At 49.1% G+C, this 23,900-nt stretch overlaps 1 protein-coding gene across 3 annotated transcripts in view; it reads right to left on the bottom strand.

The window, feature by feature from the left end:
- NCOA1 (nuclear receptor coactivator 1) overlaps window positions 1–23,900 on the bottom strand; it is a 185,750-nt gene that overhangs the window by 96,646 nt on the left and 65,204 nt on the right. Inside the window, exon 1 of one of the 3 annotated variants that reach the window (XM_074582242.1) lies at window positions 978–997. The exons of the other annotated variants lie outside the window; for them this stretch is intronic. The gene's annotated coding sequence lies outside the window, so the exon portion shown is untranslated. Of the gene's footprint in view, window positions 1–977; window positions 998–23,900 lie in introns of those variants that run through there. 3 annotated transcript variants of the gene reach the window in all.

The raw sequence follows: 23,900 nt of genomic DNA, 5'->3' as shown, positions 1-23,900 counted from the left end.
CCTCCAGCGGTGCAACCCAGAGCGAGCACCCACCTCCCAAGGCACAGGGAAACCAGGGCCAGCCTCCAGCCATCCACCACCATCAGGATGCGAAAAACCCAGCCCGCTCTGTTACAAATTATTTTAAAAGGAAGATACGTGCGCCCATCATCATCCCCAGGCTGCCATCAGCAGCAGTTAGAGCAAAATTATATACTACTAGCAAAGCAATTTGATAAAATAGCTGCATTACAGAAGAGCGTACCCTGAGATTGCTGAAGGCGGCACGTGCGAAAAAGGGACAAAACTCATCGGAAATTTTGCAATCCTTAACCTTAGGGATCCCAGTCTCATTATGTTCTAAAGATTCAAACACACACAGGCTTAATCTTTTCATCTGTGCACACGCACATACACACACACAAAAAAAAAATGCCCTGACCATTTTCTGCATCACACCGAGGGCTGAGTCTCCACCAGGCGAAGCACAAAAGGAGGGCAGACAAAAAAAAGCAGCGGGGACAAGCGGCTCTCGCTGAACGACGGACACAGCAGGAACCGGGGACCTCTTCTTTTCTACAGAAATCCTGCTGCTCAGCAAAGCCTTTGCTCTGAAACAGGCTCCCACCGACTTCCAAACCGCAGCGGGATCCCGAATCTCTGCCCTCTCGGAGGCGAGATCTGGCCGGTGGCTCAGGAGAGGGGACACTGCAATGACCTCCCAACACCCAGCACCAACACAGCTCGCCACTGCCCTATTTATATTAATTGTTACCAAGCAAACGAACAAAAAAAAATTTCATTTTTAAATTGCTACGATTAAAAAAGCTGCACGTTATGTGGGAAAAGCACAGACCGCCTCCTCCTCTTCCCGACATGCAGCGGTGAGAAGATGAAAGGCCACTTGTTCCCTACAGGGAGCTGCTATCTGTGGTCCAGCAGCTACCCCTCTATGGCCAGGAGAAGTTTTGGGTTCAGTGTAATCCCTCACCACCAACCTCCACTTGGTTTTCTCGCAGAGTCTTCCCACTGAAGTCCGTGATGAAGCCTCTCTGACCAGAAAAGCTGGCATCTTCATCTTTGCTCTTCAGAGCATCAACGCGTGCCTCAGCCACCAGAGATTAGCAGAAAGACTTTCGCAGGGCAGGACAAACTGCAGCTTCCTACTCCAGGGACTTTTTTGCATCTTCTTTAAGCCATTGCCATCGGAGAAGGGATATCGGATCAGCGAGACCTCTGCTCCAAATCCGCTCGAGCCGTGTATTACAACAGGACCCAGAGGACCTGAGAGCAGAGCATTATTATGATTGGCACCGCACAAATACGCAGAATTAGATTGTCCCTGCCCCAGATGTCAAACCCTGAATAGATTAGACTAAGTGAAAGGAAAAAAAATGAGCATCTCCATTTCATAAGCAGGGGCTGTGGCCAGAGATTTCATGATCTTGCTGAAAGCCCTAAGGAGAACCAAGCCGTGACAGCCCAAACCCTGTAGGAAAGCTGATCTCCACAAGCAAGGACTTCGCTTCTCCCCCACCCACTTCACATCAGGTCTATGGACCCTTCTGGTGACCAGGCAGCTGAGGAGACCAAAGCAACCAACTCTTCTTTCCTGCTTACCACTTAGTTTTCATCTAAGCAGCCATGCCAACCTCCAGTCTTCGACCAGGCAGTGTTTCTGCAGCACCTCCACATCCTAAGGGTGGTGAGATACTGGCCCAGTTTGCCCAGAGAGGTGGTAGACGCCCCATCATCGGAAGTCTTCAAGACTCTCTGGTTCACTGGAGAAGCATTTCTCCTGCTTTTCAGGCTCAAGAGGGAGGTGGGTTGGAGATGACCACAGGAGAAGTCCATCTCTGGGGCTCTGAGCAACCTGGTCTAGTGGGAAGTGTCCCTGCCCAGGGCAGAAGGTTGGACGAGATGATCTTTAATGTCCCTTCCAACCCAAACCATTCTATGATCATGTTGATAAACCAAAATTAAAAACTTAAAGCCCAATCCACAACGACAATTATGATTTTACAACCCACACAACCGCTAAGAAGTAGGACATCTTGCTCATGCTGGGGAAGAACATAGCGCAGACCCTGCTTCCAAGAAGAAGTCAGGCCAGCTCTTGTTTTTTAGCCCTGTCCCGGGTTCCTCACGTCACCGAGGGTGCAGCGGGTCCCGATCTCAGGAAACACATGGGTGTAAACGGGTCACTGACTTTCAGACTACACATGGCGGAGCTCTAGCTGATGTAACAGAACATAAAGGCAGGTGATGTGACCACATATGACTTCTGGGGAAACCACAGCTCGTTCCAAACAAGAGACTCACCAAAAAAAAGCCTGCGAGCATGTGTGGGAAGAAACGAGCATCTCTTCTGAATGAAAGAGAGCAAGAGAGAAAGGCAGCACGCTGGTGAGAGTGGCACGCCGGGGGCTTGGGGTAAAGCAAGGAGTCCGGCATCACCGACACCATGGCTCAGCATCCCCAATAAAAATCCTGGGGAATTTAGGGAGGAAAAGTATCTTTTGTTCACAAAACTGCACAATTAGACCAATTTTGGTACACATAAACCCCTGGTAGAGAGGGGACAATGCTTTAGGAGTTGCTGAAGCAGAGGAATGATAAACCACATGGAGGAGGTATCTCCCCCTCTTCTTGCACATCAGTGCTGCCAGAAACGGGTCCTCACACCTTTCACTTGCCTCACGCTGCCCACAGACGTGGCGAATCACATTCAAACCACACAAGTTGGAACAATACATCTGGGTGAGAAGTGGGAGAAAACCTTTGCCCTGAAATCTCCCACCACATGCAACACCACAAAAGTCTTTCTGGTGATGTGCGTCCAGCTCTGGAACCCTCAGCACAAGAAGGACATGGACCTGTTGGAGCGAGTCCAGAAGGAGGCCACGAAGATGATCAGAGGGCTGGAGCCCCTCTGCTGGGAGGACAGGCTGAGAGAGCTGGGGGGGTTCAGCCTGGAGAAGAGAAGGCTCCGCGGAGACCTAATAGTGGCCTTCCACTCCCTGAAGGGGGCCTACAAGAAAGCTGGGGAGGGGCTGTTTGCAAGGGCATGTAGCGATAGGACGAGGGACGACGGCTTTAAACTAGAGCAGGGCAGGTTTAGATTAGACATTAGGAAGAAGTTCTTCACAATGAGGGAGGTGAGACCCTGGCCCAGGTTGCCCAGAGAGGGGGTGGAGGCCCCATCGCTAGAGACGTCCAAGGCCAGGCTTGATGAGGCTCTGAGCAACCTGATCTAGTTGAAGATGTCCCTGCTCACTGCAGGGGGGTTGGACTAGATGGCCTTTAGGGGTCCCTTCCAGCCCCACACATTCTGTGATTCTATGATGATGGGGAGAAGCTCTTGGAAAAGCACCTCTCAGGGAGGCCGTGCAATGCTCTGGGCATTAAACTTAATCTCTCCTAAACTCTCCAGAATTTGATATTGCCTCTGCTCAACCGCATTCACTTGCAGAGCAGGTCCTGCAACATTTTCCCCAGGTTGAGTAAGATCCCTCAGGGGCCAAGTCTGCTGGCAAAGAAACGGCACATTGAACGAGGGGCGTGGGCAAGGTGGTCCCCATGGCCAGCATGTGTGGCTGCAACGCATCCCCTGCTCCAGGGAGTCTCCAGAGCTTGGAGAACAAAGGTCCAGGCTGCATTTTCAGACCTACCCAGGAAAGGACCAGCCATCAGGATGGTTTCATGGGAGCAGAGCTGTTCTCAGCCCCATGACCTTGACAGCGTTCTTCTGCCAACATGTGCTTCCCAGATCATAAACAACTCCCCCTAAAAACGCCCTTTGTAATCGCACAGCCAAAACAATCGCGACTTGACAGCCACTTCCCCCAAACTGGGTTTCGCGTTGCAGAGGAGATCGTTAAAATCGCAGTAGCCGAAAGAGCGAAAATGAAAATATACTGGGAGTCGCACAAGGCTCAAATTTCTCAGCAAAGGCTGGGAACGAGCAACCATGAGTGAAAACCGCTTGGAGCGATGATGACAAGGAAAATGTACTTACTGCGGTGACAAGGGACTGTGCCTTTCACTGGGTTTTTTGGTTCACCCAAAGAATCAGACGCCACCCTGAAATGCCACCGCAAAATACATGGAAACGCAGAGCAGTGGAGCCACCGGCAGGCACTTCCCAAAGCACAGCCCAGCAGTTCTGGGGTCCAGCTGAGATCCTGGGTCTGGTCTGATGGGCCAAAGCTGGAGCTAAAGAGCACCCGGGACAAAGTCATCGATGGCCAAGTACCCCCTGGGAATCGCCATGTTCCAGCATCACGAGGACAGAGCGAACCTGCACCTACTTCATCTCAACGACTTGGAAGAGGAGCAAACCCTTCTGCTTCAGGAATGTATCGGCTACTAATTCCCAGGGATCAGAAAGACATTTTCTCTGGAGAGAAGCTATTCCATCATTCCCACTGCTGGTTTCTCGCACGTTCCTGGCAGTGCTGCACGGTGCTGGACCTGGATGAACTCCAGCTCCCCGCTGACCGCTGCCATCTGCGTTCTCCCTGAGTGGCACGGATCTGCTTCCTCGGCGTAGTTACACTGGCTACAGGCAAACTGCATTTAGCGCATCTCCAGAAACTTCAGTAACCCGACAGGAGCGGGAATGCAGCGCGACCAACCCCACGAAGCAAACGAAACCCATTTTCTAACGACTGCTGTAATGCTAAAGTCCAAAAATATCATGTTTCTCGGGTGGCTCTGAAACTGAAACCAAAAGTGAGCTGGGAAGCAAAGCCACGCTCAAATTTAAAAGTATTTTTAAGAGCTTTTCTGTTTCAAAGTGCTTACTGTCCTATAAAAAAAAAAAAGGATGAAGTCTTTTCCCAAAGTATTTTTAATGGCTCCCAAGGAGTCACTGTGCTATAAAAACTTTACGTCTTAACCAAACGTTATGAGCGTATAGGAATTTCTACGGCACTCACAAACAGCACAGCTTTGCTTTCCAGATCAACACAATTCCTCCCATGCCCAGGACAGGGAGAAATCCTACCAAAGGAACCGGAGTAAGCTCACAACTGCTTCAAATTAGCTCAACCAGGGTTTGTTTCCAGCCACATCACAGCACTTTATATATGTACGTACATTCGTACTACAAGATAGTAACACTCAGGTCGCTTTTAGCCAAAACTGGATCCTGCAAACAGGTCTATGTTGCTAGATTTTAGCCCTTACGTACTGCCCCAATAAGGTTTCCAGCCCAGACTAACTTCTAAAGAAGCACACCAAGACCCGGGAGACTCAAAGACTCCTGCGTGAGCTGGCACGAGATATATTTGCATTTAATATCCAGAAAAGCAAGTATTCCGTCTGACTGCCAAACCCAGCACCCCCCCATCCCGCTTCCTGCAAACAAGAGAAGCAGCTTCCTATTTTCATTCCAGATTCAAGCCCGTACCTACAAAAATTCATATCGAAAGCGATCATAGCTGTTAAGGGGCTCCTCCCAGCATGGCTGGACCAGTCCGGGTTGCGATCAAGATGCAAGCCATGCCAGCAGAAGAGTTCTTTTTCTACAAACGCCGTCACTCCCTGAACAAGATTTACAAACTCGGGAGACTATTTCCACCCCCCCCAACATCATTATTTCAACACGGCGGCTTGTGCCAGCACGGTGCTGGTGAGAAGACATCATTTCTTTCCCCATATTTCGAGGAAATGAGGAGAAAGCTTCGAGGCGTGGAGCAGACCCGTGCGCTCAGCTCCCCAGCGCCGGTGCGTCGCCCTGGGCAAGACGCATCAGCCACCAGAAGCCCCCAGTGAGCCAAAGTGTCCCCATCTGTGTGCACATCGCTGCTGGGGGGCTTGCAGAGCTGGATAATGATGTCATGATGACATGTCATGATGTCGCCGTGCACCTTGGACAACTCAGCAGCAGGCAGGAGGCCCAGGGTGCTGCTTGGGCTCAGCAGCCACCAAGGTGCTTCTCCAGCATCACCTTGCTGCAGGTCTCGGCGCACAAGCCAAACGCCGAGCACAGTCATGCAGTCGGATCCAAAGTCGGGTCACTTCTCTCATTTAAAGAAAGAAGGAAAAATAAATAGTGTTTTACCGCGACCCTGTACTCGGCAAACAGCACAATGACTTGTAGTCACTGGCCAGCACAGCCGATGCTGCACATGGAAAATGGTTACAAGCAAAATCCACTACTTCAAACAAGCTATTTTTGCCCAAACAGTACCCCTTTAAGAAAAAAAAAAAAAAACCACACCTCTGTTCCCATCGAATTCTTCAGATCTTCTCAATATTTCTCAAAGACCGTATTAGAGCTGTGCCAAGAGTGCTGGGGGGGCGGGAGGCGAGGGGAGACATTCCCATCCCAACTCCTTCCCTCCCCGACTTCTTCCCCAGCGCAGGGATGAAGCAGCAGAGAGAGCGGCAAGCTTTGCACGAGCGAAAACCCGTGCTCTCCAAATCGGGGGCTGCTAAATCCCCATACAGCGTTCGTTTTGCTGAGCCAGACCTGGATAAGAAGCAGCGCCGCCTTTTCAGCATGCAATTAGCAGGCTGTTAAATTTGTCTGTCGGGTGTCAGGGTGCCGGGGGATGATAAAGCGCCCCTGGACCGCGCTTACCGAGAGCGAAGGGATCCGCGAGTCAGCGGGATGAGCAGGGCAGAGCGGAGGCGCAGCGAAACCCACGGCTGGTTATCGACAGATGCTATCTGACTGCAACACCGAGAGGAAGAGACCGAGCTGAGAGAGGAAGGAAGACTTAAAAGCTAATGAATAATACCAAGAAATGGAGGTTTTACCTCTCGACCTTTGACTTTTTACCCTATAATTAGAAGAATTATGCCATTATTTAGAACGCATCTTCTGCTCCAGCAGAAACGCGCAAGCAAAACTTTTTCAGGGATTTCCGTGGAGTCCTTCTGTAGGTCCGTCCGTAATCGATTTTACTAATTAATTTTACTCCATCAGATGCCCCAGCAAACCCCAGGGCAACGGACAGCCTGAGCAGGAGTCAGGTGTGAGTTTACAGAGATTAAACTGGATCCCAACATCTCTAGGTTCTCTTCCAGGGTCTCAAACCCAGGAGCAAGAGAACTGCACGGGCAGCATTGAAAGGTGGTAAAGGGGTACCCCAAATTCACAGTGACTACAGCAAAACTGTCATCCAGCCTCTGCAATCAACGCATTTTGTGGAAAAAAAAAAAATCTTAGACCCTGATTCTACCTCATTTTTTCAGCAGAGCCCTTCCAAATCAATGCTTCAGTTTAGAAGCAAAATAATTCTATTTTTGTCTGCAAGAAAAGTCACTCAGACCAAGAACTGAAGCCTCCTCCTTCCTTACCTGTGCACCTTGACGACAGCCTAGATATAAATTAGACGGACGAAAAGGTGGGTCAGGTGGATTCCAAGCTTGGTAATCAAAGTGCCATTACATTGGGAGTAGAAATTTGACATCCAAATTTCTTCTTCCAAAAAAAAAAAAATCAGAGTCAGTCACTGACATTGGAACTCCACTGCGAAGCCCATCTACCACCCGAAAGGTAACCAGCTGTGCTTCTCAGACAGTCTCATCCACGCTTATCCTGAGTTTCTGCTGGCAACATACTGGGCACATCATACGTTCCCTGCAGCAGAGGCTCGGCAGGCGTAGGGCTCCAGCGAGGTGCCAACCACCAGAAGAACCAAGCACTGCATAACCGTCGAGGGCTCCCTGCACGCGCTCTACCTGGGGCTCACGCCCCCTCCATTGAGGGATCTCCTCGGCAGCTCCTCGGCATATGGCACATGGATGGATGCAGAGTAGCCCTGAAGAGGACTTGAAACCTGAGACCTGGAACCCAGGAGGGCTCCTGGTCTCCCAAGAGGGGCTCCTGCACCCCCAGGCTCAGCACCCCTGAGATGGGCAACACCAGGAGGGGTCCTGCACCCCCACACCCAGCTCCCCTGAGACCTGGAACCCAGGAGGGCTCCTGGTACCCCAAAAGGGGCTCCTGCACCCCCAGGCTCAGCATCCCTGAGGATGGGAAACACAGAAAGCGTCCTGGTCCCCCAGCAGGGGTCCTGCACCCCCACACCCAGCACCCACCAGACCCCTTTGGGGAGCACAGCCCTGCCACTGAGAAGGGCCCCCTCCTGATTCCCCCGTGCTGTCCCCAGGCACCCACCTCTCCTCCAGCTCCTCTGTCCCCAGCGCTGGCCGTCCCCTCCACCCTGGATCCCGGCCACGCTGGATCATCCCCCATCCTGGATCCCCATCCATCCCCGAACTCCAGCTGGGCTGGATCCCTGTCTCTCCTGGCTCCCCACCCACCCTGTGCCCACATCTCTCCTGGATCCCTCTCTGTCCTGGATACACCTCCGTCCTCGATCACCCTCCATCCTGGATCCTGTCTGTCTGGGATCCCTATCCTTCCTGGACCCACATCAATCCTTGATCCCTGCCTGTCCTGGATTCGCATCTGTCCAGGATCTCCAGCTCTCCTGGATCCTCATCCACCCTTGATACCCCCCTGTCATGGATCCCTCCTCTATCCTGGATCTCACCTGGGTCGGGGCAATCCCCAGCACAAATCCAGGCTGGGCGGAGAATGGATGGATGGAGAGCAGCCCTGAGGAGAAGGACTTGGGGGTGTTGGTGGGTGAGAAGCTCCACAGGAGCCGGCACCGTGCGCTGGCAGCCCAGAACCCCCCCGCAGCCTGGGCTGCATCCCCAGCAGCGTGGGCAGCAGGGCGAGGGGGGGATTCTGCCCCTCTGCTGCGCTCGGGGGAGACCCCCCTGCAGTGCTGCCTCCAGCGCTGGGGCCTCGGCACAGGAGAGACACGGAGCTGTTGGAGCGGGGCCAGAGGAGGCCCCGGAGATGCTGGGAGGGCTGGAGCCCCTCTGCTGGGAGGACAGGCTGAGAGAGCTGGGGGGGTTCAGCCTGGAGAAGAGAAGGCTCCGCGGAGACCTTCCAGCCCCTGCCAGTCCCTAAAGGGGGCCTAGAATAAAGATAATGACAGGGCCTGCTGCAACAGGACATGGGGTGATGGCTTTAAACTGAAAGAGGGGAGATTTAGACTAGATATAAGGAAGAAATTCTTTGGTGTGAGGTTGGTGAGACCCCATCCCAGGTTGCCCAGAGAGGTGGTGGCTGCCCCATCCCTGGAGGGGTTCAAGGCCAGGTTGGACGGGGGCTTTGAGCAACCTGCTCTAGTGGAAGATGCCCCATGGCAGGGGGTTGGACTAGATGGCCTTCAAAGGTCCTTTCCCATCCAAACCTTTCTCTGATTCTATGATTCTTGCAACCTTAAACAGCTCACCTGTACTCACATTTAGACTAGATGAACATTGTAGGACCCTTCCAACTGAAATGCTCTATTCTCCCCACCAACAACAGGCACCATGACCACTAGCCCAACTGTAGATGTCGCATCGCCCCCAGTGATGTGACTCCCATCTTCCTGATTAATGCCAAGTTGGAATGACAGCACATTCTGGGTACTTTACTGCTGGGTATTTCACACAGCTGCGAAGACGCGGACTGCTAACCTTACAGAACGTACGGTGTGACCCTCTGCTCCACACAGGCTGCCATGGGCAGAGTCCTGAGCCCACACCAAGTCCCAAAGAGAACAGCTGGGGCAGAGTCTTGCATCGGGTCAGGATCTCCATTTGCTGCTGGAGGGTGCGCAGGAGAGGCAGGCGGTGAAAAGAGTCGGTCACGCTTGACTCAGAGGGGACACGTGGGTGAGGGAGGACGAGAGGCTTAATTCTTCAGGAATGGCATTCATTTCCAGGGAATTAAACATGCAGCAACGCTCCTTCTAAGACGGAAGGTACAAGATCAAGCAAACATACCTGTGTATACTTACATCCTCATGTAAGAGTCTGTAAGCTTAGATGCAAATTTTGTGGCCTTTGGATATTTTCCGAATTACCATCGTAGCTTTGGAGCTGTTACGCTTGAGCGAGCTGAGCCTCAGCCACGAGTCTGACACTGAAAAACACACCGGAGCCTGTTCTTGGTTACTGAATCTGTCACGACCGTGACCACAGAAGTGAGACTTTCCCCATGCAGCACATCCTGCCACGATTTTAAAGAAGATACTGCTAAATAGTTATGAAAACATATAGTTTTGCAGTTGTAGTGCACCAACCAGCACGGCAGCCCACGACTTTGCAGCTCCTGGCACCACCAGCCCTCTGCCCATCAGGCTTCCCCCTGGGGTGGGACATCTGACCAGCAGGTTTCCAGCACCGCTGAATTGCTGACAAAGCCCACTTTCAGACCCTAAAAATGTAAAAACATACAGGTAACGTCAGCTTAGGAAAATCCAAGGGTTGGTGTCGGCCAAGCTGCAAGCCCGTGGCTAACCCCAGGCCGGGTGCCTTTCTTGCTGCTGTCGTAGGAGGACATTGTAGGAGACATTTCTCTCCACCTACGAAGAGAGGGGGGTGGAGGAAGCTAATACAAAACACCCTACAGCTCATTTATTTCTGCAGCAATTAATCCAGGGACAGCACAAACGAGCATCAGCCAACTCTTAGGTGAGGTTCAGTTTTACCTCTGCTCACCTCCAAGGTGAGGAATGTTCCCTAAGGTCATCACAGCCTGGAGGAAGAGGAGGTGGGGAGTGTCTGGGTGACAGCAAAGTTTCTCCTATATGCAATTCTGAATTTTCTCCGGCATGAGGAAGTTGCCAGAAATGCACTCCATAAGCAAAAAAAAAAAAAAAAAAAAAGAAAACACCAACCAACAGCAAAATGTAAACTCAGCTTTTTGGAAACTTTCAAGCAAGTAAGAAGAGCACATTGGTGTCGCATGAGTAGAGGACAACCTGCGTGAGCATGGGGCTTCACCGGGCTCGCTGGCACGGTGCGGGTGAGAAGAAGAAGGAGGGGTTGCAGGACTCGTTGCAGGTCGGTTGGGTGCTCCACGCCGCCGTTACGCTGCTGGGGAACCTTCATCTGCTCAAAGGTCCTCACCCTTCCCCCAGTGCCACTCAACCTCCTTCCCTCCCCGGCCCATGATGGCACTAAAAATAGCCTGGAGAATTTGCAGAACCCCGACCGAACACAGCCCGTTGCATCACTTGGATACATGGATTCGTTAAGCAACCCTCTTCCGTAATCAAGACCCCATCACGACATGCCTTGCCCGCACTGACATGCGCGGCAGAAAGTCCACCCTACTACAGGGCTATTTTCAGCGGCGCTCGGTAATTGTTAAATTGCTACTTACTTTGTGCCAAAAAAACCCTGGGCACCCGGCAGCTGGTTTTAGCCAATGTTTGATTAAACACAGTTATGTGTCCTTACATAATAACTTCAGGACCGCTCCACCGGCAAGGCGTATAATCAATTATATCGCTGTTCAGTACATCCTGAAATATTAGAAGCTCGTGTCCTAATTAAATAGTTTATTCAGGCAAAACCTAAAATTACAGGGGATAATTATGTAACAAATTAAACATTTTTCCACTGTAATCAATATCCCTAAACGCCAGGTAACTACTGATGCTGTGGCATGATAGAGTAAATGCCTGATACAGTACCACCCATTGGAGCGAGGGATTTACAATTAATAAGGAAGTTAATTTTTCATAAGAAGTTCAAAACCACACCAGGTGACCATACCGGGAAGGTGGCACCTTCTTTCCTCAATGTAAATGAAGTCGCATTGTATATAAACATATGTACACATGTGTATATCCTGGTATACAATTACATATCAATATATAACCTTCTGCATGGAACTCGTTATATATAAATATATAAACTCATGTATCAATAATATATGAATCTATAAACTCATGTATGTAACTCATATAAATATATACTCATGTATCAATAATATATCGATCTATAAACCCAGGTATATGATTCATTGCTATACACAATTATAAAGTGTTATATACAATATATATAATGTGTGCACAGAGGGGCCCCATAAACATACACCACGTATTTAAAAATAATTAGAAAAAAAGGGGGGAAAACGGAGGGGAAAAAAGAAACGAAGGCCTGGAGGCCACCCCTCTCATTTTGGGGCAGAAACCCCAGAGGGAGCATGGCTGGGCGTCCCCAGCCGAGCCTTTACAGAGGAGCTGGGGACAGCCGCGCTCCCCGTCACAGCAGGCTCCCACCCCCCTCCACCCACCTTTACAAGTCTCTATTTTTGGTGTACCCCACACACCTTTTATCCACATTTTCTCACCCATCCTCTACCCCTCCAATCCCCTCAATTTATCTTTTTTTCAATGACCCATTTCCTTTACCTGCTTCCTCAAGTTAGAGCCTTCATTTCAACCCATTTCCTTTATTTTACTTTCTATTTTACTTTGTTCTCCACCCCGCCACGTCTCATCTTTTCCACTACGGTTTCCATTACCTTTTTAAAGCCTTCTGACATAGAATTATTTTCTTTTTGGGAGCACAGAGGAGGTCTCGCTTAACTTGACCCAGGTTCACTGAGCATCCTCTGCATGGAGCGGCTGTTGCCAGTTTGGATGGTCGTGGCAAGACGATCCAATTGAAAATATTCTATTCTTTTCTAACCACAAGCACTTTAGTTCTGGGGTCTGCTTGGGATTTGGGGGAATAAAGGGGAAAAAATGGGGGGTTGGCAGGTTTGCTTCAGATTTGGGGGAACAAAGGGGAAAATGGAGTTTTTTCTATAGCATGGTGGCTTTGGTTTCCATTCTTACATAGTTGTTGTAGGACTTGTTGCTTTTAAAGATATAAATCATCTACGACGACTCTGGCTATATTCCTCTCTGCAATCGTAACATACTGGAGTATTGGATAGAGCACGTTGGGTTCATCAGGCTTCATCAGGCTTAATATTAATATTTGGCCACAGAACGGTGGCCAAGGCCTTGGAAGGACCACGGTCTTGCCCACTGTTGACAACCACACATTTGGAGTTGGCCAACCAAAACATGTGGCACATCTGAAGGATGCGAATTCAACACATGGCGTCAGTGTTTTGGGCAAAAAATCATCTTTTGGTCCTGACTTGGGTGGCAAATTTTTACATTCCGTCTTGGTTTTATTATTGGGGGGGGGGAGAGGTAATTATTATTGAGGCCAGTTTGGGGGAGTTTGATGGTGGGAAATGAGCCCAGAGGGGCTGATGCCACGAAACGAAAAGTTTCCTCATAAACTGTCGAGTACAATTACTGATGATTTTAATTTTGAAAGTCACCAGTGGATTTCAGCACCTAACCTGACACCACGACGTAAGGCGGCTTCAGATTCAGACCTCACACGTGAACATGGATGGATGGCTGGAGCTGGAAGAAAACAGACGCTCAATTCCAGTGCGCTCCTAAGCCCTTTGTTGGGGAGAAAGACAGTGGGCAGAGGAGACAGCTAATTTTAACTTAACCTGGGTCTTGTCTCAATTAGTAACTGATATTTTTGAGTTCTGTTAAGCCTCTAAATATACTTAAGAGGAACCAGAAAGGCATTCCCACCTCCGACTTACCAGGGGTCCTGCTACATATTAAATTAAAAATTATAGAAGTAAAAGATAATTATTAACTTCCCTGGTGGTTACCTTAGTGTCTGTCAAAATACTTTAAAATACATTTTGAGCATTCGTTCTTTTTCATGCAGAAATTAAACCCCTCACTGGTTCGTTAGCCAGTTCTCAGAGGGGCTTGAGGTTTCAAACAACAAAGTCTTTTTCTAAAATCCTATTTTTTCTCTAAATATAGACTTTGCAAGGTTCCCATTGCTATCTGTTAGGCTGGGGTTTTTTTAGTTTTATATCATATATTAAAACCCCAACAATGCAAGTCAGGTTTTGTTCCTTTTTCCAAAGCCAGCCTATCCAGAGCAATCGCCTTATTTATGGAGATGATAAAGTCCACCATTCACGTGGCAGTTTTTACATTAACTACCAGCAGATGCATAAATTTAGATTAATTATTTAGATTAATTTAGACAAATTAGTAGGAAAAATTAGAACTAGTGATACCGGTGAAGGAGGAACAGCCCACATCAAACCTATTTGGAGGAAAGGGTGAAGAATCATAGAATGGTTTGGGTTAGAAGGGACCTTAAAGCCCAGCCAGTGCCACCCTCTGCCCTGGGCAGGGACACCTCCCACCAGCCCAGCTTGCTCCAAGCCCCGGCCAACCTGGCCTTGAACCCCTCCAGGGATGGGGCAGCCACAGCTTCTCTGGGCAACCTGGGCCAGGGGCTCACCCCCCTCACACCAAAGAATTTCTTCCTAATAATCTCATCTCAATCTCCCCTCTTTCCGTGTAAAACCTTTCTATGCAACTACTATAAGACGCAATTATTAGATGAACTTGAACTCCTCGATGGTAGCTGAAGAGCTCTACAAACCCCTCACCTCCCTCCCTCTCTCGTTAATCCATGCGTGTCGTCGACGCGGCTAAAGCAAGAGAAATCTGCAAAGCGTAATTACACCTTGGGACCGCTAACGTGGCATTCCCTGACAAGTACCCCCCGTCCCCGAGCATCTGCTGATCTAATAACCGGCACTGGAAGAGGCGGGGTGCTGGTTGGCCCAGCCACGAGCGCAGGGACGCGGCGCAGCGGTGGGGAGATGGCAGGCAAAGGGCAAGCGAAGGGGAGGGGAGGAAACACACGGGCATCTGTCGGGGTGGCGGGTCCAGCTCTGCTCGTCAGACGCCGGCCCGGGAGTGGGGAAGTGTTTTAAATCTGCAGTGGAGCACATCAGTGTCTGTCACTGCACGGCGTCCTGGAAAAGGGGAAAAAAAGCAGGAAAAGGAAAGGAAAAGAAGGGGGGAAAGGCATGCGAAGGGGAAGAAGAAAAAGAGGGGAAAGAGAGGGAAAAGGGGAGGAAAGTGGGGGGGGAAGGGGTTGAAGAGGGAAAAAGGCAGAGGGGAAGGAGGGGGAAAACAGGGAAAAAGGGGGAAAGGGGGGTAAGGAAAAGGAGGAGAAGAGGGGGAAAAGGGGGAAAAGGAAGGGAAAGGGGGGAAACAAAAAAATAAGGGGAAAAAAGGGAAAGAAATAAAAAAATAAGGGGAAAAAAGGGGAAAAAATGAAAGAAAAAAAGAAAAGAAAAAAATCCCAACCATATGGTAATTTCAGGAATGCCCATTTTTCCAGCAGTCACTCAAAATGACGTTTTCATTTAAGCTGATGGTGGAAAACACTCTCTTACCCACCGGCCTGGGTAACCTTTCCAATACGAAGCCTCCTTTGGTTCTGCCCATCTCTTTAAGCCAGGGACAGAGCTCCAGTTCAGGCTCACGATCATTTTTAATTCCTATTCTCTGGATTTCTTCTTGGCACTGGGATTATACTACTGAATGCTTTTTGGAAAACTCTCCATCATGACTTGGGCACCGCATTCAAGTGCTAGACTGTGGCTCTCTTGGACACTACGAGGAGGAGGAGGAGGAGGAGGCGGCGGCGAACGTTCTTGCTGGAGCATCACTGAACACGTTCCTTACGGAGCAGAGCCTCATCCAACACGCACAGGCAGAAGGCACCACTCCCATGAACCAAGCCAACCCAAAGCCTTTAACATCTGAATAACTAACTAGTGGGTGTTCAGGTTAAAAGGCTGCCTTAACCGAGTTGAAGAAGGATGGGCTAAATCCTGAAGAAATTTCAGATTTGGCAGAGCGCAAAGCCTTGTGAAATCCCCGGACAAGTTCACCGTTCCTCAAAGCAGAGCAAAGCTTAGATGCTGTAGACGCACCTCGCTGCCTTCAAAACACAAATAGGAAAGACTGCCCGTGCTACCTCTTAAAACGGCACATCCAGCAAAATGATTAGAGTAAAAATAGTCAGCGTACTCCGACATGACAAAAATACATCTGATTTCTCACCGACTTCTTGTGCCAAAACAGGAGAAGATTTTGCCCAGAGCGCGTTTCACTTAAACTGCCGCCCCCCGTGCCGAGTCCCTGCTCCGCCACACGCCAGGAAGATCATGGCCAGAGGACAGCTACACATACCCCACTTACAACTCACACTATAAAATAAACAGCATTTTATAGAAGGAGCTATTTAAAAAAATCTTCTTTTGCCTAGGCTTTGGAATATGCAAAAAAATTCCCCTCCCACATCGTCAAGTAAATATGGTCCAACACTTGGTCTTGCTGCAAAGAGAAAACAGGCAACATCCCATCCCATTCCAGCTGCATCTCCATCCCAACTGCATCCAACTGTTGGAACGGGTCCAGAGGAGGCCACGAAGGTGATCCAAGGGCTGGAGCCCCTCTCCTGTGAAGACAGGCTGAGAGAGTTGGGGTTGTTCAGCCTGGAGAACAGAAGGTTCCAGGGAGACCTAATAATGGCCTTGAGTACCTGAAGGGGGCCTACAGGAGAGATGGGGAGGGACTCTTTATGAGGGAGTGTAGCAAGAGGACAAGGGGGAAGGGTTTGACACTGAAAGAGGGGAGATTTAGATGAGATATTGGGAAGAAATTCTTTGGTGTGAGGGGGGTGAGCCCCTGGCCCAGGTTGCCCAGAGAAGCTGTGGCTGCCCCATCCCTGGAGGGGTTCAAGGCCAGGTTGGCCGAGGCTTGGAGCAACCTGGGCTGGTGGGGGGTGTCCCTGCCCAGGGCAGGGGGGTTGGGACTGGATGGGCTTTAAGGTCCCTTCCAACCCAAACCATTCTATGATCCCCCCCGTGCCCCTCTGCCTCTGGTGAGTGGTGGGAGGTGGTGGCAACCAACATCAGGGTCAACCATTAAGGTCCAATACAGCAATTTCCAGAGTTAAATGTCAAAGCCCCGACTGAAGCCCACGGGGGTTTCACCAGCCACTTCTCCAGGCCTTGATATTCAGCACTTCTGGAAATCCCCACGTGTCTTCCATGGAGGAAAACTTGTTCCTCCTCAGCCACAGTAACTGACAAAAACTCCATTTGATACAGAAAGGTCACTCATTCAGAAAAAATGCACAAAGAGCATTTGTTAACGTAAATTGCCGGAGATCACCGGGTGGAAACAAAGTTAGGTTCAGCTATCTACGGCAGTTTCCCTCTGCTACTGTAAACGAAACTCTTTAGGGCAATATACGATTTCTTCTATACTCCAACGGACCACAGTCCTTCCCAAGAGGTTCAGCAGCACCTTGGCAACAGAAAAAAATTAACAGAATTTCACCCATTTTCTGTGCCAAATGGTCCCGCTCAACAAGCAGCGAAAGATACAGGGAATTTGAGAAATTCCTTCGCTAAACACTAAAAATCCCCTGGTGTTCCCCTGGCCACAGGAAAACATCCTGGATCATGTTTTATGCGACAAGAAAATGCTCAGCATCGCAAGTATGCCGGCCGTACACCTGATGTTGCGGGAAGAGGAATGACCTGTGCTAGGCAAGAGCAGTGAGCGGATCTCACGCGATAGGAGTACGATGTGCAAAAGATTTAAGGTTTGTTTGGGTTTTACCATTTCATTTTAATAAAGCGAGCTTGGTTTCTTTCTAAGTATGCTCCCCCCGTCCCAAAATCGTGGTTTATGAGAAGCTGCCTGCAGGAACCTTGTGTTTAGGCCAACTTCAGCATCCGCTGGCTGCTCGCTTTCAGCGGAGACCTGGGAAACCCACCCGCGGAGCAGGGCTCGCTGCAGAACCAGAGCACAAAAGAACACAAAACCCGGCGCATTTCAAACTAACCGATTTTGAAGCCTGTTTTTGGAAGGCTGTGAAAGCAGCTGGCTTTCCTGGGAGGCTGCTCCAGGTCTGCACCAGCCGGAGCCTTGGGGTCGGGGGTTTTAATGACGGGCAATCGCCCGACACGGACAAAGTACTTTTGTTTCAAGGGCTCGCTCTGCTGCTTTGCAGAGCGTAACCCACTTAGGCAGATATCATGGACTAACGCTAAAACAAAAAGAATCAGCCACGTCACTTCTAACCTGCTAAATTCACCCCCTCATTGCCCTGGATGTAGCTCCAAAAAATGAGTTTATTGCCACACTTCGCATTTTCATAGTCTTGGTGACCATATCAAAGTATTGTAGGAGCGTTCAGCTTCACAGAGCACTTATCTGGTAGACATTACCTTCAGAAAGAGGACCAAAAAATAATTTTAAGAAGCGATCTTGCCAACAGCTGCCAGGAAATACAGGGAAGAACCCAAATGATACGTTCCTAATCAACAGCCTGCGTTTTAAAAGCAGAATATAGTCTCGGGTTAATGGCAGATAACCTGGCAATCCTCGACCCTTCTCCAACAGTAAAAGAAAACAAAGCAAATAAGGAATTACTGCAGACTGGTGGGGGATTTTGGCGTAAGGAGCTTTATTTCTTCTCCAGAAATCCCCCAAACAGAGAAAACAACTCCTCCTTCCCAAGCTGTTCAATGCGGAAATCTCAAACTCGAGAGCGCTGGTGACACCTCTGTGCAGAGAATCTTCCCGACAACCCAACCTTTGCAGAATCCAGAAGGGAACTAGAAGATAAATCCTTCTCCTGACAAACCTGGTCCTGCCTGTGCCAGGGCTGCAGGGAGGACTCCACTTCCCAGAACCTGGAATAGTGCTAAAACACAACCTCAAAGGGCACATCTCAAAATAACTGAATGGGGCTGTTTTAGAGCGCTCTGCAGAGTGAAAAAAGGCCCATGATAGCATGAAACTCCAAGCAACCCATCTTCTGGCTCACGCCCATTCACCACGAAACAAGAGTTCAACTTAAAATTGGGACGGAGAGAGGGGAGAGGGGATACGGGAGAGGAAACAGAAGTTGATGATGGTGGAAAGCAGCCTGTCTCGCATACAAACACATTGGCCTGGGAGAGGACTCGATGATCTGAAAGGTCCCTTCCAACCTAGGCAATTCTATGAGTAGGAACAAAGTAGAAATCCCGTACTCTGATTCAAATAAATCTCTGCTATACCAATAACGAAAAAAGAAGATGGACAGTCAGAGCAGAAAACACAGGTAGAGAATTTAAGCTCCTTGCCCAAGATCAAGTATTGTCAGTGGTAAAGCAAATTTCTGACCCTACATTACTGCAACGTAATCTCTAGAGAACATCTGACTCCCCCTACGATTGCACACAGCAATATCCTGCTCTTAAATGTCGGTCGGCTAGCAAGAAAAATCGCCAGCATACTCTCAAGCATCACATAAATGCTCAAAGAATGAAAATGAATCACAGCAGGAAGGAAAAACTTATCAGTTTAATGTAGTATTAATTACTGTTCCTTGTGACCAAGAAGGAAGTTCAGCAAGAAGCGGAACTGCTCTCGTTTGGCAGGAACGCCAGAGAAGCTCCATCAGATACCGCCCCGGGGAGCAGCAGGCTGGGGTTACATGCCCAATTGAGTAATTTCCAAGTACCACCTGTGTCTTCTTAGCCCGAAACACAACGATGCTCAGCTTCCCAACCTCCACAAGGCTGCACAGAAAGCTATTAATGCTCTGCGCCTTTGGAAATGAACTCAAAGCATCCTTACTTAGTCACCCATATGAGAAGCCAAGATTCCAGCTTCAATTCTACTCTTACAATCACCCAATTGTAGAACGGTTTGAATGGGAAGGGACCTTTAAAGGCCATCTACTCCAACCCCCTGTCATGAGCAGGGACATCTTCAACTGGACCAGGTTGCTCCAAGCCCCGGCCAACCTGGCCTGGGATGTTTCCAGGGATGGGGCAGCCACAGCTTCCCTGGGCAACCTGGGCCAGGGGCTCACCCCGCTCACACCAAAGAATTTCTTCCCAATATCTCATCTAAATCCACGCTCTTTCAGTTTAAGACCATTGCCCCTCGTCCCATGGCTCCCCTCCCTGCTCCAGAGTCCCTCCCCAGCTTTCCTGGAGCCCCTTGAGGGACTGGCAGGGGCTGGAAGGTCTCCGCGGAGCCTTCTCTTCTCCAGGCTGAACCCCCCCAACTCTCTCAGCCTGTCCTCCCAGCAGAGGGGCTCCAGCCCCCAGATCATTTTTGTGGCCCCAAAATGTGGCCCCTTCTACCCTCACAAAGAAAAAAGTCTTTACCACCATTCGCAGTGTGCTTTAGAGCTCCACGCTGAAGTGCAAGCTCAAGGCATGACATCTCGGGTTATTAATCCACTGCTTATATTAAGACCTGCCACTATTGACACTATTCTACTTCTCTACACAGAAATGCAGAGTAAATATTACATCAGCAAGCACAGCACGTGCAAGGATGGGCTCCTCCTTTCACCAGGCTCTCCGGTGCCGTCATTCCAGTGGCACCGGCCGGAGGTTACTCGGGGTAAAGGCACGGTGCACTCGCCAAGTTTTACTTCAGTTCTGTGCCACGTAACTTGCCGAGCTGATGAGACAGGGGATCTCAAAGACGGAAACCAACGGCCTCACATGACTTCTTAATAAAGACACTTCCTCAGCTATGTGCTTTGCAAAAACAAAACAACAACAACAACAACAAAGAGAGATTGCTCAATGCAACGACTGCTTTAATTTTCAAGGCATGTCCAAGCTTTTGGAGTTACTGAACTTTCACACACGGCTACAGGAAACGCGTTTCAGAAGATTATACAAGGAGATGCCGTTCGCATCCCGGCACTGCTGGGGGATGCCGGGCACGGAGCACTCCCGGTAGCCAGCAGGATGCTCTGCTCGCCCAAGCTAACATTGCCATTTGCTTCACGTGGAAGCGCTGCACCCCAACGGTGTTTACGGTACAGGAGACGGGCTTGGAAAGGACACTGTCCACTTGACATCTAATTAAAAACTTGAATTTTAAGCAGCTTCAGTAATAGAGACAAACAGCCCCCCCTACTCCACGACCAGGTTTTTCAAATACTATTCTTTCTTACAAATATAGAAATGGCTCACATTTTACCGTGTGTTTATCGCCTTCTTGATTCACCCAGCGCACCGTACTTCCATCTGGATACATTTACCAAGAAACACATTTGAGGAACATAAGGATTTCACAGGTCTTTGGGTTTTTGTTTGTTTTCCTCAGAGACCTGCCCCTCGAGTCAGCTCCAAACCCCGACCCGAAACCTCGTGTACATCTAAACATCACTTTCCGGTTTTGAAGGAAAAGCTTGCACCACTTTACACCTGCATCCCACTCCCCAGGGGAGGGAAAGCAGCCCAGCAAGGATGCTGGGGCAGCCTTTTAGCAATACCTTTATCCAACACATGATTTCTCTTTTTTTTTTTTTTTTTTTTTTTTTTTGCATTACCGCAGCAAAACTGATCTGCTTCTTCGTTATATAATTTCTACTCAGGTTCTCCTTCAGGCTTTCTCCTTGAAGCAGGCTGCAGAGAGCTCAGGAGCTCTGCAACAAAGGCATCTGCAATAGGAAGCCTGCACAAGTTCAGGAGCACCCGCTGGGAAATACTCCCCCCCAAAATACATTAATTTGCAGCAAAAAATAAGATAAGGCTTCGGTTTCGTACCACTTTTCCGCCGCATCACCTCCACGTTAACACAGAAACACCATGAGCCGTTTTGTTTCACGCGAACGACCGACGTGATAAAACGACCCTCCGGCTGCTGATCCTCAGGTCTGCAAAAACAACCGGCATTACTGAAACAAACTGCAGAAAAAAAGATAAAGCATTTAAAAAAAAATAAATAGATACGTAATTAAGTCCTAAGAGTGAAGAAATGGGACGGGGCAGCACCACAAACCGTACCCTGGCTTCAAGAAACCGAGAGAAAATTATGCACTGGGTGCATCTCCTGCCCCAAATACAGCGGGGGTGTTAAAAAAAAAATTAGAGTAATGATCAAGTGTATTTAAATGGGGGAAAAGGGCAAGTTCACACCACGGAAATGGGTGTAAATGTGCCTAGATCAGGGAAAAGCGAGTGTCTCTTGTAAAGAGCCGGAGCATGAGCGCATGTAGGCAAATGCAGGGAGGAGAGAGGGAAAGCAGGAGGGGGTCAGGGGAGTCCAGCTCCCTCGAGGAGGGAACGTGAGGCTAAACTAATTAAAATGCACAGCCCTTGGAGAGTTTCGGGAGGAAAGTACTGCAGAAGTAAGTCCAAAAGGATGCTATGAAATCACAGATATTAATAGTGGAAGAGATCCGCAAGTATCTGGGCTGTTAAAATGGAGGGCAAGAGATGCTCGAGCCCTTTCACGAAGCATCGCAGAGAAGCAACCACATTAAAACCCTTTACCGATGCTGCTCAGCTCTCCTTAAAGCTGTTTCTGCAATACAAAAATAGGCAAGTGCCTGAGAAAATACAGCAAAATGGCTGGGCTGTTCCACATAACGTTTCCGAAAAGTAGGACAGCCTTTGAAAGACGCAGGATCCCACCGAGGTGACAAAGGGCTGCGAGCTATAAGTAACCCGGTGTCACTTTGGTTGAATTCTCCCCCAAAACTCTTCGCTGCTCCCGAGCAAATAACTTCTTGCTTTGTCCAATGAATTTAGGAATCATCGCTAATGAATTCAACGGTTCCCAAAAGTGCCTGAAATGCAAGCAGAAAACCCAATCTTTTAAAGAAAACATCAGCTGGGAAATAAAAGGTGCGGGGGGGTGGGGGGGAACTACTTGGCTATAAATCCCAGGAATTTGGTAGAAGATAAAGTATCATCCAGCACAAACTGGAAAAAGCGAAGGCCAGTTTACGTACCGAAACTTGTGCACATAACAAACACATCCTCCGTGCAAGCGTGAAGTCAGCACGGCAAAAACATTTCTGCTGAAGCTGCCAGCAGCGTTTTGTTCGAACGGGGAAGATGAAGCTCAATGTATTTAAAAAAAAAAAAAAAAAAAACAACAACAAAACCCTTGGTATTTATTAAACTATTAAGAAAGAGGAAAAAAACTGCCAGTTCACAGTAATCTGTAAATGCGCATGGGGCAAAACTTCAGGGCCGCAAAACAGATGTGCGGGCAATTCCTGCAGCTGCACAAACACCCCCGGCAAATAAGACGGCGCCAGCGCTTCGGTGTGAAGTTCGCTCTGGTGCAAGGGTACGGCTTTATTTTATACCCACGCCATCACGCTATGACAGAAGTGAAGAGTTTTATTCCCCCCCCCCGCCCCCCGTAATTAAAGCCTGCGAAAACAAAGCGGTGAAAAGCCTGGGCTGCGGCGTGGCACTCGCTGGCTGCCGCGGCACAGGGAGGGCTGGGGCTGGAGGTGCTGCCTTTAGAAGACGCATGACACCTGGGTGATCCCAGCTGAATCCCACTAATTGTATTAATATTAAAAACGTTTGGCCTTGGGGGCTCTTTTCACAAGAAATAGAGGCTATTCCTCCCCTTGCTCTACAGGGCGGCGTTGAAGGCGCCAGGGAAGGACAGAAGGGCCGCCCCAGCAAAGGGCCGTCAAGCTGGAAGGTGACACCCATCCTTCAATGGAGAGCGGGGCGATACGGGCATGCGCCTGCGAAAAGGTCTCTTAGGGGCATCTAATCATGTTTTATGAAGTCACATACCTACCACAAACAGGAAGGAAATGCCAAACTATTATTTTTGAGAAACGCTGCACCACCGAAACCAAATATCAAAGAGCACAGCAATAATTTAATCGACGAGTCTCACAACTCGCTCCTTTCCCACACTAAATCACTCTTAGAAACAACAAAGAATTAGGCTGTTACGTATGCTTTTAACTTTTATTCTTCTCTTTAAAGCCTCAGCTTTCAAACGAGAACATGTCAGAGGTGGACACCCCACCACGCTGGAAGAGAAAGTTCACTGCAGCCACCTGCAACGCCCATGAGGAAGACAAACGGCTTTCACCAGGTCTCCTGGCGAGGGGGATGCTGTTCTTCCACACCGGAGCAGACATTGCCTTAGCTGTCATGAAATATTTATTAGTCTGCTGATGAGTTAATTAAAAATTTTAATAAGATTTCAGTACTTACTGAAATTATTTACCCCATGTACAGTCACGGTGTTGACAATAGATGGGTAAGTGGTATACGAAGTGATTTTATTTTTTTAATGACTTATCTACTTGTCGGCAAATGCTCTAATCATTGCTAACAGCTGTAAAATTTATCCGTCCTTCATATTTAACATGCAAAATAGCTGCTAGATTGCTTCTTC

The sequence above is a fragment of the Larus michahellis genome, chromosome 3, assembly GCF_964199755.1.
Source record: "Larus michahellis chromosome 3, bLarMic1.1, whole genome shotgun sequence".
NCBI classification, from domain to species: Eukaryota; Metazoa; Chordata; class Aves; order Charadriiformes; family Laridae; genus Larus; species Larus michahellis.
The sequence above is the reverse complement of the archived record's forward strand: the minus strand, read 5'-3'. Positions and strand labels throughout refer to the sequence as shown.